The 13,165-nt window shown below is 36.6% G+C and overlaps 1 protein-coding gene and 1 long non-coding RNA gene across 5 annotated transcripts in view; one reads left to right on the forward strand and one right to left on the reverse strand.

Annotated features, from left to right (window-relative positions):
- LOC107671237 (uncharacterized) overlaps nt 1-2,106 on the reverse strand; it is a 3,406-nt gene extending 1,300 nt beyond the window's left edge. The window contains exons 1-7 of one of the 4 annotated variants that reach the window (XR_001632171.1): nt 1,835-2,106; nt 1,615-1,749; nt 1,477-1,501; nt 1,047-1,097; nt 879-955; nt 601-642; nt 356-476 (exon numbers count right to left, since the gene is read on the reverse strand). This is a non-coding gene — a long non-coding RNA (uncharacterized LOC107671237). Of the gene's footprint in view, nt 1-355; nt 477-600; nt 643-878; nt 961-1,046; nt 1,130-1,476; nt 1,502-1,614; nt 1,750-1,834 lie in introns of all 4 variants that reach the window. The other 3 variants (XR_001632170.1, XR_001632172.1, XR_001632173.1) reach the window with 3 other exon arrangements.
- Nucleotides 1-13,165, forward strand: part of LOC107671233 (zinc finger protein 93-like) — a 63,188-nt gene that overhangs the window by 38,485 nt on the left and 11,538 nt on the right. The window lies entirely within an intron of this gene.

A 13,165-nucleotide genomic window follows, 5' to 3' on the forward strand; every position in this document is an offset into this window, starting at 1 on the left:
GACGTCGCCTGCGTCTGCGCAGTGCGACCTGATGCAGCCCCTGAAGCGAGACACAGGAAACAGAAATACTGCAAAATAATAATAATAACGCGACTAAACGAGACGAAATAACGTTATAACATTACGTTTCGTCTCGTTTTGGTCAACGAAAATGAAGAGACATTTTAGCATAGTTTTTATTTTGTAAACCACATTTAGTCTCGTTTTTATTCGTCAACAATATTGCATTATACATTTAATTATCGTCATCGTCACATGACCAGCATTTTCGTCTCGTCTCGTCTTGTTTTCGTCACGTGATAAAGGTTCGTTGACGACGATATTTAGTCATAATTTTCGTTGACGAAAGCAACACTAATGATGACGAAGAAGATCATCCTCTGGACACGGAGCCGTTGATCTGCTCAGATTCAGATTGATTCAGTGAATCAGACTGATCAGATCTGAGCTTCATTTGGACACCAGGTTCAGGATCCCTGAGAGAAACAGATTCAGTTTTAGCAGAAGAAGATTCAGAGAGTATCAACTCAAACACAAATGCTGATGTGAATCAGTCAAACTCAGGTCAAGACTTTCTTTCTCTCGCTTTGATTCACTCACCTGTTTTCTGAATCACTGCACTGAAAGACACTCGGAAAACATCTGACAACAGATTGAAACGGATTATTATATTATTATACTCAAAGTATTTAATGAGAGAGACTTTATAGTTTATCCCACTGATTTCATCATTAAATATGACTTTATGACAGATATGGCTCTGTCTGTTAAAGGAGTCAAATCCTAAATGATATTTTCACTTATATTGTCAGTCTCGTCATTTAGTTTCTATGACTATTTTAAACTCTCTCTGACACAATTAAAGACTCGTGACTCACCTGAAGATCCTTTTACGCAGCAAGAAACAGAGAAATGCCAGAAGAACAATGAAGATCAGGGCAGAAATCCACCATCACTGATCTATACGAGCAACAGCACAATAAAATCATCTGATGGACTGAATTAATGAACTGTATATCATGCTGTCAATCATCAGCTGAACTCACGTGATTCTGGAGTTTGAGTCGATCCGCTGAAGGAGTCGGTGTCATTAAACACTGAAAAACACATTCACAATCATCAGGATTCACTTCAATCAAAAACACATTTCAGATGAATCAGGACAGATGTGTGTCTCTTTTAATGAACATTTGCAGTTATGACAATGATTCTCATATGAATGTATTTGATGTGTATGATCTGAAAATGGACAGAAATGAAGCTCAGTCATCATTTACTCTCCTTCATGGTACTCCAAACCTCTATGATTTCAAAAACACTGATCTTTTCTTCAAAAATTCTGCTTTTGTGTTTCACAAAGGAAAGAAAGTCAAATTTGGAACAACATGAGGGAGATTTCTGTGTGAACTGTCTCTTTAAAGATCATCATCATCATCTGTCCATCAGAAACATCAAGAGTTGAAGTGTTTCTCTCACCTCTGAACATAGTCTCATATTTTAACTGAAATGAAGGACAGAAGTGTTAATTTAGAATGTTCATGAATGTAGTTTATTGTTTTTTTACGTTTAATATTCTGATGAACACGAATGTCGAGAGAGATTGAGTTAATTTACTCCATCAGAATGACAGATGATCTCATGACGAAGTTCATCCACACAGTGAGACGTAATCAGATGATCAGACGAGACAGAAATAACAGGATCAATCCGTTTCTGAGGATCTGATGGATCTGCTATCAGACGATCATCCTGGTCCAAATCAAACAAAAAAGGATGAAGTCATGTATCTGTGTGTGTGTATAATGGTGTAGTTTGATGACAGAAACACACTCACCTGTGCATACCAGCTCTGATCGCAGTCTGGATTATCAGTTTGATTCAGTAAAACAGGCAGAATCACATACTGAAACCCCACTGCAGTATAAATCTCTGCACACGACACTGTGATGTTGTACATGTTTGCACTCAAATGAAGAACCTGTTTTTAATCACAGAACAAATTACTGCAATATATTATTGCATGACAAGTGTTTTCTTGGAATAAACATTAAACATTTCTGGAAAATGTCATTTAACACAGTGAAAATGTGCAGAGGATCATCTTCTATAATTTACCATTTGCTGATATATTTCTAAAAGTGCATATAAGCTTTGATAAGATACTGTTGAATGTCCACTTTCTGTTGAGATGGTGAATAACTAAACATTTCATCACAGACTGAATGAACATGAAGGTGACAGAAGGTGAAATAAACAATAGCTTCTGCTGACTCCATGTTGGCTTTTTGGCCATTTTGGCTCCTTTTTGTATTGTCAAATTATTGAGTTGATGGCCTATTTTATTTTAACTTATTTCTTTGTATTTGAGTTTATGTACCAATATAGACGAAATAAATATGATTGGAAGTCATAGGCTATACCCAATGATATAGAAACGATAACTTGTATAAAGTTAGGCAATATCTGACGCTGTTCTTGCAAACAACCCAGAGAATGTCGCGCATGCGCAGCACTGCATCTTGCGGGCGTTTTAAGCCTGACTCTCCGGCTCGTTTCTGCCTGTATTGTTAGAAAAATGGCATGAGTGGATTTTTTTTTTGGACCCTATAGATATCTGACAGGGGTCATATAGCGCTGCACAAATCAACTTAAGTTATGTTCTTGGGTTCTTAAATAAAAATAAGCACACATAATGCTTCTTTGGGATTTAAACACCTTTCGCTTAAATTATCAGCATTCAAAATGTACACAAACTGTACGGGCAGCCATCATTTTGCGTTCTGAGCTCGAGTCCCTCCCTCTTCTGTTGCATGTGCTTTATGAAGGAAGAATGTCGCTTTACCCGAGAAGAGAAATATGGGACGACTAGCGCTCTACGAATCAGAGCAAGAACAGCAGACACAAGCAAAGAAAATGACCAGTTTGGTCAACTTTATTCATTCTATCGCTAATAATAATCCAATAATGAATATTTGTCGCCACCTGCTGGACACTCAGCAAACATCAACATCCATCAAACAACAGCCAGTGTCAGAAATGGTCAGAAACAGATCAAATGCTGGTGTTATTGTCAGACATGTGCTGCAGTAAAACCAGTGTCATTACATTTACTGGCACAGTGTTCCTCTGTCTATGATTTTATATGCGTTGGAAATAAAACCGTTCTACCGATAAAAATATATTTTATTTTAGACTTTCCTATTTAGCTCTCTAGACTAGACTACATTAGACTTGTCACAGATTTGACTGATTATTTACCTCGCAATAATTACTAGCTCTGTTCACTCTATACAGACAGCTCCTTTCTGCAGTGCTGACTATACAGGCAGATCACTGGGTTTTAGAGCAGAAGATCTGTGAACCAACAAATGAGATCCTGCTGAAAACACACGAAACATCCTTCCCAACCTTTCAACCTTACACCATTTCATGAGATTTATATATTATATATATTTATATATATTCATGAGAATAATAATGGTTTAAAACCACATCTTTTGCACAGGTTCTCTTTTTATTACATCAGCAGCTGCATTATGTTTACACAGAATACAGAACCATTATCAATAAATGAGTGAAATACTGTCTTGTCTGGATGAATTAAAAGCTAAATTCCCACAGTGAAACCATTAATAAATACTTTAAAACTGTGTGAATGAGCTGAAACAATGAGGCTTAAGGAGGGTTGAGATGTTTCGCTGATCCGAACACAAGATCAACTGGATTCTTCTGATTCTTTGAGACCTGCTTGAAGACTGAAAATGTAAACGGCTTCATGTCCAGATGAAGATCAGGATCACCCCATCACGTTTCATATTTACTCAAACACTCAGTGCTGAATGTCATGATGAAGTTCATTCTGAGCTTCTCAACACAGATTGATTCAGTGAATCAGATTGATCAGATCTGAGCTTCATTTGGACACCAGGATCCCTGAGAGAAACAGATTCAGCAGATTCAGAGTCTCAAATGAAATGTGAATGTTGATGTGAATCAGTCAAACTCAGTTCAAGTCTTTCTTTCTCTTGCTTTGATTCACTCACCTGTTTTCTGAATCACTGCACTGAAAGATGCTCTGAAAACATCTGACAACAGATTGAAACTGATTATTAAATACTACTATATTCATCAAAGTATTTTCTCTTTATTGAGATAGATTTTACAGCTTAGGCCACTGATTGCATCATTAAATATGACTTTATGTCAGAAAGAGATCAAATCATAAACAATATTTTCATTTCTAACAATCATATAAATCATAATTTAGTGACTAGAGTCTTTCTGACAAATCAAACACTCACGTCTCACCTGAGTTTCTTTTTCCGCCACAAGAAACAGATCAAGGTGAGGATGAGAAGGATGACGATAATAAAAACAGCCAAAATCCACAGCGACTGATCTATACAAGAGATGATGAAATATACAATCAGCTGATCAATAACAGTAATTAAACGATATTAGAAAGCAAAACCACAGCGGTTTAAGTTTCATCATCTTAATGTGATTCTCATAAGACATTATTGTTTTTGTTTATTTATATTTCAGAGTATTTTACTAGCATGATTGATTAATATAAAATAAAGCAAGAATAAACACACAAAAACAATAAAGAATAACAGATTTATATCATTTGTTCAAATCTAGTGTTGTACTTGAGTGATGAAGAGTCACTTTATTCAGATCATCTTTAAAAACACAGTGATGATAAATATTCAGTGTGAGATAAAAGAGTGAAAGTGGATTGAGTGTGAATCAGATCTGCAGTGTTTTATTAGTGAATAATCAGACGTTTATCAGCTGAAACTCACCTGAGTCTGGAGTCGCTGCAGTTTCATTCCTCGCTGAAAAACACATTCACAATCATCATGATTCACTTGAAGATTCACAGAAGATTCAGTTCAACAGAGTTTGATCTCAATCAGGACACACTGATGTGTTTCACTGTTTCTCTCACCTCTGAAGATGGTGTCCAGTCTGACATGAAGCTGAAATGAAGGAAAGAAGCATCAGAACAGCATTTATAATGTTCATGAAGGATTATATATGAACACAGATGAATGTTGAGAGATTGAGTCGATTACTCCATCAGCAGAATCACAGATGATCCCATGCTTCAGATTCACACAGTGAGACGTGACGAGATGATCCGATGATACAGCCGTCGCAGGATTAATCAGTGTTTGAGGATCTGATGGATCTGCTATCAGACGCCCGTCCTGAACAAATTAATCACCATCAGATCATGTGTGTGTGTGTGTGTGTGTGTGTAGTTTGAGGACAGAAACACACTCACCTCTGAATACCAGCTCTGCTCACAGTCTCCACTGAGTGTTTGATTCAGTATAACAGACTGAATCACATACAGAAAACCCACAGCACTCTGAATCTCTCCACACGTCACATTGATGATGTCCATGATTCAATGCTGAAAAAAAAAATGTTTGAAATCTATTGTTGCATTATATTATTATTGTACAAGTGTTTAACGAACATTTAAACATTAGGAAAATGTATATTGATGGGTATTTAAAAGAAGTGAAAATGCAAAGTATACCTTGTCTTTTATAGAATCTATCAGTTCTAAATAACTTTGAAAACAAAAAAAAAAAATCCTAATGTTTTCAACAAAGAACGACTTGTACCGAAAACAAATATGTCGTATGTCGGAAAAAGGTACATTTTAAAATGTGACAATTGCAAAGAAATATACTTAGGCAGCAGAGGGCACTACTGTCACTACTGAAATAATAAACGTAAACTGAAGTGTTGTACATGAAAGTGATATCCGCTCTATGAAATGTGATATCTTCGCTCTTTATTCAGACATGCTGATGATATGTTGATGTAGGCTATAAGTTATCATTTTAATACTTCAACCATGTATCTTACCAATATAACATACTTCTCATGTTCTGATTGTTTAATAGAACCTGAAGTGTCATTAAAAGCAAATATCCCCTCTAGACATCATAACAGATTATTACTGTGATTGTGTTACAAGAGAGTCAACGTTCTTAAATTCCTGTGAACAACACATTCGTAATAAGTTATTCCGACATAAACACAACATATAATCTACCATAAAACAATAAAGCATTAATCTGCAGGTTTTTAACTAGGCAACAGATGTCATTTATATAGCAGAACAAATAAATAGAGCAATTAGTCCTGTTGCATTTATATTTTACACTATTTTAAATCAAAACGAAACACTAATATTAAACGATTATCTTATTTCGCAAAAGTGTTAAATGAAAACTCGATGCAGATCAGCACAAAGGAGTTATTGGATTAATCGCTGGAAGAGTGGCAGGACGGAATATGCAAACTATTACAAATAGCCTATCAGACAAGCCATTATAAGTCTAAAAAATTCCGTCATCTTTGGTTGTAAAGAAAGGAGTGAGACATCATTTGAAACCGTACTTTTATTTATGTATACAACACGAAAAAACTATGCCTTAAGTAAAGAAAACAAACAAGATGAGCCTTCAGCCGTCTCGTGCCCTTAAATTTGTGCTGCGGCCATTCATTTTTTTTTTTTTGTTGTACTTTTGTTAATTATTTACCTGAAACATATTTCGTGTGGACCTATTTATTTTATTCCTGTTGTCGTTTATGCAGCGACCTCTGGAAGTGGTCGAAAGGGGAAAAGCTCAAAACGTTTTGCAGTCTCTTGAAAAGCAACTACGTCTGGGATGTTTGACAAAAATTATTCTTCTCCTGATCGATTCTGATGCAGGGGCGCAGATTACGCGGGGGACGTGTCCCCCCCCCCCCCCCCCCCCCCCTTTTCAAATTCATCCCCAGCACTTTTTCAGGCAAGTGTGTTTGCATAGAGGTTTTCAAGAGCCAGTGTGAATAAATATAGATTTAAATTCAAAGAGACAGGATAGTCTGTGCATGATCTGATGTTTTATTCGGACCCAGAATAAGGCGAGATGAACATCGCGGAGCGCTAAACACTCATGCAGTGTATGTTTCATTCATAAGCGCGTGTGTGTGTTTGAGAGAGAGAGAGATAGTGAGAGAGAGAGATTATTATAATCTGAGTTTTTTATTGTATTATTTTCTCTTTTCACCGCTCTTTTCTGATTTTCCACAGAAATGACTCTATTTAAACAAGTACGCTATGGAGCTCCACCTGATACGAGCACATGTGGTCCACAGCTGTCCCGGGTGATCGAGTTCAAACATGACTCATGACTAGAAACGCACAGGGTCCATTACAGTTTCCATTAAAACCAATACAAATTCCATTATAACCAGTAAAACCTGTATTGTGTCGTTCAAAAGGCTCAGGCAGGCTGGGAAGATGGCTTATTTTGTCAGAGCCAGAGCCTTTGTACAAGAGGAAGGTGAAATTACACTCACCAACTGATTTAAAAACTGACACTGCTGTCTGTTTTGTACTAATCTGACTTTTTAAACGGTTGGTGTTCACATAATATTATATAGATTCCTGCGATCCTTGACAGAGAACTTACTGACTTATTGTTTTTTCATCGATGTTGTTCACCGTCTTGGAAAACCCCAGCAGGGCGGCAAGCCTAGAGCTAACCTCAGTTTTCTATGCGCACCTAGAGAAGCCATTTGGAAGGCTGCCAAAAACTTCTCATTTGCGTGACAACAGTTTGCTTACTTACTGCAACAGGTCATAAAAACTGCAGAGAGGGTGGTGGCCAGGGGTGGCATCGGCCCCCACTGAAATCTGATTGGCCACCCCAGGTGCCCCCTGTTTTTGTATATAGTTCTCAGGGCCGCTGCTGGCCAAATGGGTGCCCTAAGCAGAATTGTATTGTTGTGCCCCCTCCCTCAAATATTATGAAAGTACAAAAAAAGAAAGAAAGAATTCATCAGAAAGTATGAAAATTATCTGATAGCTCACGCTTGTTATAACAACAAGAAAAATGACACAATAATAACTGGTCTCAGAATAGCGCTCTTAACCCCTCCCCCTCAATCTTATTGGCTGTATTTTTGTTTAAAGGAGCAGTTGCATCAGAAATATGTGCCTGTGATTGAGCTGCAGTTATTCATGTCATGTTTGACCATGTTTTCCTTGAGTGGATTGCATCAATCTTCTCCTGATCTTCAATGTATAAAAAAAGAAAGAAAGAATTCATCAGAAAGTATGAAAATGATCTGATAGCTCACGCTTGTCAAGAAAAATGACACAATAATAACTGGTCTCAGAATAGCGCTCTTAACCCCTCCCCCTCAATCTTATTGGCTGTATTTTTGTTTAAAGGAGCAGTTGCATCAGAAATATGTGCCTGTGATTGAGCTGCAGTTATTCATGTCATGTTTGACCATGTTTTCCTTGAGTGGATTGCATCAATCTTCTCCTGATCTTCAATGTATCACAGCACAGGCACTGACTTGGCAGAATGCCTGGAAAAAAAGTGTAAAGCCATTTTGAATTCCTTTGGCCACTGCCTTTCCTTTTTAAAAGAAAGAAAGAAAAAAATAAATAATTTGCAGACCCCCAATAGGACAATAATAATAAACAGGCAGATTCGTAATTAAAATGTTTTAATTTAATTTAAATTGTTTGAATGTAAGTTATCAAGAATAGAAATGTGAGGATTGCCATGTGGGAATTGTACTGAGGTGATTATGAAAACAATGACAAGGCATGATCGATGATTTATGACTATGCTGATGATTTATTGCATTTTTCATCTGTGCTGTGTTGCCTCAGTTTGGTCAGTTATTTCCATTGGCAAGAAAGTGACTACAAGAATGTGACAACAAACTGAGATGGACAGAAATTAGTACACATACATCTCTGTCTCAAACTGCACAATACGCCATAGACACCACCGCTCCCTGAATGCAGGAAAGTCAAGCTAACAGAAATTGAAATGTTACAGGATTAGTATTCAATTCTTATTGTTAGAACTCAATGACCAGCAATAAAGTACAACAACTTTATAGCAACCTTTTAATGAAGAAAATAGAAAAGCTCACCTGAGGGAAATTGAACGAAGTGTTCAGCACGGTGTAGAAGGCATACTGTCTACATTATATGCCATAGGAGCGATTACTATACAGGGAGTCTAATAGGTCAGGGAGTATAGAAAGTGTTACGAGAATCCATTTCACATTTGCGTTATCTTTGTATCATGATATTGGGGTAAAATCACCCCCGTAAAACCAGCATAAAAGCACAATCCCTCCAACCCACAAAGTTTAATAATTTTTTAGTTCTAGGAACGTGACAATCATCTCTTAGCTGTGGATCTAAAGATGTCTCTGTTCTGGTCATCTCCAAAACCAGGCTTTGATTACTATACAGGGAGACTAGTCAGGGAGTATAGAAAGTGTTATGACAATCTACTACCCATTTGCATTATCTTTGCCTTATGATATTGGGGTAAAAACAACACTCCGTAAAACCAGCATAAAAGAACAAACCCTCCAAGTTTAATAATTATTATATTCTTATGAGCTACACCATGTAAAATCTTACACATAACAAATAATGGTCTGAGTCGGCAGGAAACACAAGGGCATCCTTCATGTCAGCATTATCCTAAAAAAACACATAAATAACACCAATAAAAACACTTTTTTTATTTTACGTCTGACTTACGGTATGTCAAATAGTATGATTTATGCGTTCAATACTCACTGGAGAGTAGGATAGGGATGCATGTTGATAGTGTACATGTCTTTGCCCTGTGAGAGTAAAAGGAAAAATTAAGCAGACTACCACTTTCCATTCATATATGAAATGAAGAAACTCTAAAAAAGTAAAATAAATAAATAAAAATAAATCAATGAATAAAATAAAAAACTGCTAATATAAAATAATGTGAAAAAGATGCATACATGCGCTCGACCTTCTTCAAGCTTCATTAAGGCATTTCCAATCAGCAAGAGATAACATAACAATTAAAATAGCGAGCACTTACACAGAAGTCTAAGTTCTTTAAACAAAGAAAACAAAAAGCACACATGCAAATGTTAGGCCTACTACTTACTTCTACCTGACCGTCAATAAGTACTTTTGTTGTCTCCTGGTATAAATTATATAGACCTATCTATTAACACATTGAAATTAATTGACATCGCCAATAATTTAATTATAAATGTTGCAACATTGCACGATTGCTGAACAATAATAACTTTAGCGATTCTAGACTGGTCTGTTCTGATGGCCCATACTGTACAGCCTCCTCTACTGGACACATCAGGAACAACAGGGGCGTAAAACTGCCTGCTCCAGGTCTGAGCGAGCCTCTCTCTTCTCGTTCAGAGCACAATGAGCGATCCAGAGATTATGCAGCTCAGCGAGAGAGACTCTACGGTCCGCAGAACCAGAGCCGAACAGAACCAGCAGCAGCAGCGGGACAGTGATGAGGAGGAGGCCGCGCTGAACGCGCTCCAGAGCCGCGAACACAAGCAGCTGATGGGCGAGAGTTCAGCGGTGATTCTGCTGCTCGGGTTCGGGTTTCTGCTGTGGATTCTGGTTCTGATCTCAGTCCAGCAGCTCATCATCAGCAGCCCGGGACACTTCAGCTCCGTCCACGCCAGGTATACTTTACCATAGTCAGGTGGGAATACCATGGCACTTTGTTTACGATGGTATTGCATAATCACCTTACTATTTACATGTCACTTCAAGAATACGGTAATAACATGGTAATACCATACTGGTAATACCATACCATACACCATAATGCAATGGTAAAAAAAAAAGTAAAAAAAAAAAAAAATCCAGTGTCTTTATATTATATTACGATTGTTTATGGTTGTGATAGACCCCCCAAAACTTTTAGTAGACCCATATATGATTAACAATAAGAATTGTAATTGTCTTTGTGTGTATTTTTTAATTAAATTCTAAATTAAGCAGTAATAATTATATTTTTGATTCATTTTTAATGAATTATAAACAAAATAGTCAGTTGTTTACATATACTGTAGTTTCTACTGTTATTGATACCCTGGTCACTGATACTTAATTTTTGTAATAACAGTTGTGGTTGATGAAATTTACCACAGTGTTATCATGACAACGCTGATGTATTGGATTAATCATAGCTACCATGGTAAAACTGATGACTTATGAGAACTATGTATCAACTTTAAAATAGCATTAAAAGAATCTGGAGAGATAATAAGAGATACATTTTAGTAACTAGTATTGTTTTCTAATGTCATATAGTAAATATCTCCAGCAACATACCATAAGTCACATGAATTTATTTAATTCAATGCATTGTATGCTTTAAATAAGAAAAAAAGCTTATTTTTACATATTGCACAGCAAATATCTCTTTTTTTCAAATCTCTCTAAAGTTGGCATTAAATGATAATTCATGTTTCTAAATGAATGCTATTCATCTTATTGTGAATGTTTCATACATCCATAAAGTAATGAATAGAATAGAATAGAATAGTGTGGATTAGGATAGGATAGAATGTAATAGTAGAATAGTCTTTATTGTCATTATACACAGATATAACGAAAATCTTGTTGGCTTCTCCGCTTCAATTCAATAACTTGACAGAACACAACCCATATCTGTAGATAAATAAATAACAATAGAATAAACACCGTAAAAAGGCCGTAGCATGTGTGTGAAGCTGTTATGTTGTGAATCAGGACGCATCTGGAGCGGATCACCAGCGTCGGGCCGCGGACCGTCGGGAGCCCAGAGAACGAGATCACCACAGTCAGCTACCTCTGATACAACACGTCAGCATCAAGTTAGCAACACATTAGCATCACGTTAGCATTGCATAACCATTTACAAACTATAACTTCAGATTATGCTGGCTCCATAATGTAACATAAAATGTGTGAGTAGTTTACTTACGGGTTGCGGACATTACATAATGCCTGTTATATTACAGTACATAAAATTTCACTTACCACATAAACAGAGTAAAGTGTTTCCCCTAGGTTTATGGCTTTGGGGGTTTCCGGTTTTTTTTTCCTTCTTTTTCTGGACTCCTTTTTAATGGTTAAATTACATTTTATTAATCAAAAAGCATGTCTAATTAATTAAAATCATGAAGGCATAATAGCGGCTCCCTGCCTGATGCCCGCAATTCGCAGTTTAAAATTACCCAATGATATAACTGCGAGAGAAAATATTGAAATTTTGACTGAAGGCAGTGAATAGTGAATGTAGACGTCAACTTTTTACGGAAGTCACAACAGCTTGTGAAAAGGCACAGCTACTTTATGCAGGCTGTGTGCATTTGTCTGTGGATTGACTGTTTTGAAACTTATATGGTAGGTACATAGCACCTAGACCTCAGTTATCATGAAAAAATACAGGAAATTTCAGTTTTGAACTTTTGACAATATGGGACCTTTAATGGAAGCAAGAACATCTGACTTAATTAAATCAGAAGTTGCTCTTTTATAACTTCTAAGACTTAAATGAGATGTAATTGAGAATTGAATGAATTGAATGAATTTGTCTCAGATGTTTCTCCTTAAGTAGGAAAATGAAAAAAAAGTTTTAAATGAGTCTCTCTTCATCATTCAGTGATCATTCAGAGTCTAGAGCAGTAAAATGAATGTGGAGATCATTAAATGAGAAGTTACTGAGTTTATTGAGATATCTGATGTTTTACTGCAGACATGAGCAGGAAATGCTCCATATTTCTTCATTTGTGACCTTTTTCTCAGTTTTGTTTGTTTGAAGTGACAGCGATCAGATCGAGCAGTTTAAGGTTTCGTTGTGTTTGCTGTCAGTGTTGTTTGTTTGTGTCTGATGTTGGTTGTATATGGATGGGCGTGTTATTTGCATTATTTATGGATATAGTGGATTATTACACTCCGCTGTCATCTGTCCTGTGAAATCCTGATCATTAGAAAACCAGGAAGTGAAACAGCAGAAACATCGATGTGTAAGTGAGTGTGTGCAAAAAGATGCACAGCATGAGTGTTTAATAGGCAGCATGTGATGTTGAGTGTTGTTGTTGTTCTGTCATGTTTAGATTTATGTCAAATCCCAGTCAGTTATGATTTGGGATTGGGTTTTAGCACTGCGTTTGATTGACAGGATTAAATTGTATTGTATAAATTGGTTTTATGTATTTGTAGTAGGTTTTATTTTTTCTTTGAGTCATGTTTCTAGATCTGTGTGATTAATAACGTGTGTGTGTGTGTGTGTGTTTCAGGAGCCAGTGATGACGC

Source organism: Sinocyclocheilus anshuiensis, unplaced genomic scaffold (genome assembly GCF_001515605.1).
Source record: "Sinocyclocheilus anshuiensis isolate Anshui unplaced genomic scaffold, SAMN03320099.WGS_v1.1 scaffold3169, whole genome shotgun sequence".
NCBI classification, from domain to species: domain Eukaryota; kingdom Metazoa; phylum Chordata; class Actinopteri; order Cypriniformes; family Cyprinidae; genus Sinocyclocheilus; species Sinocyclocheilus anshuiensis.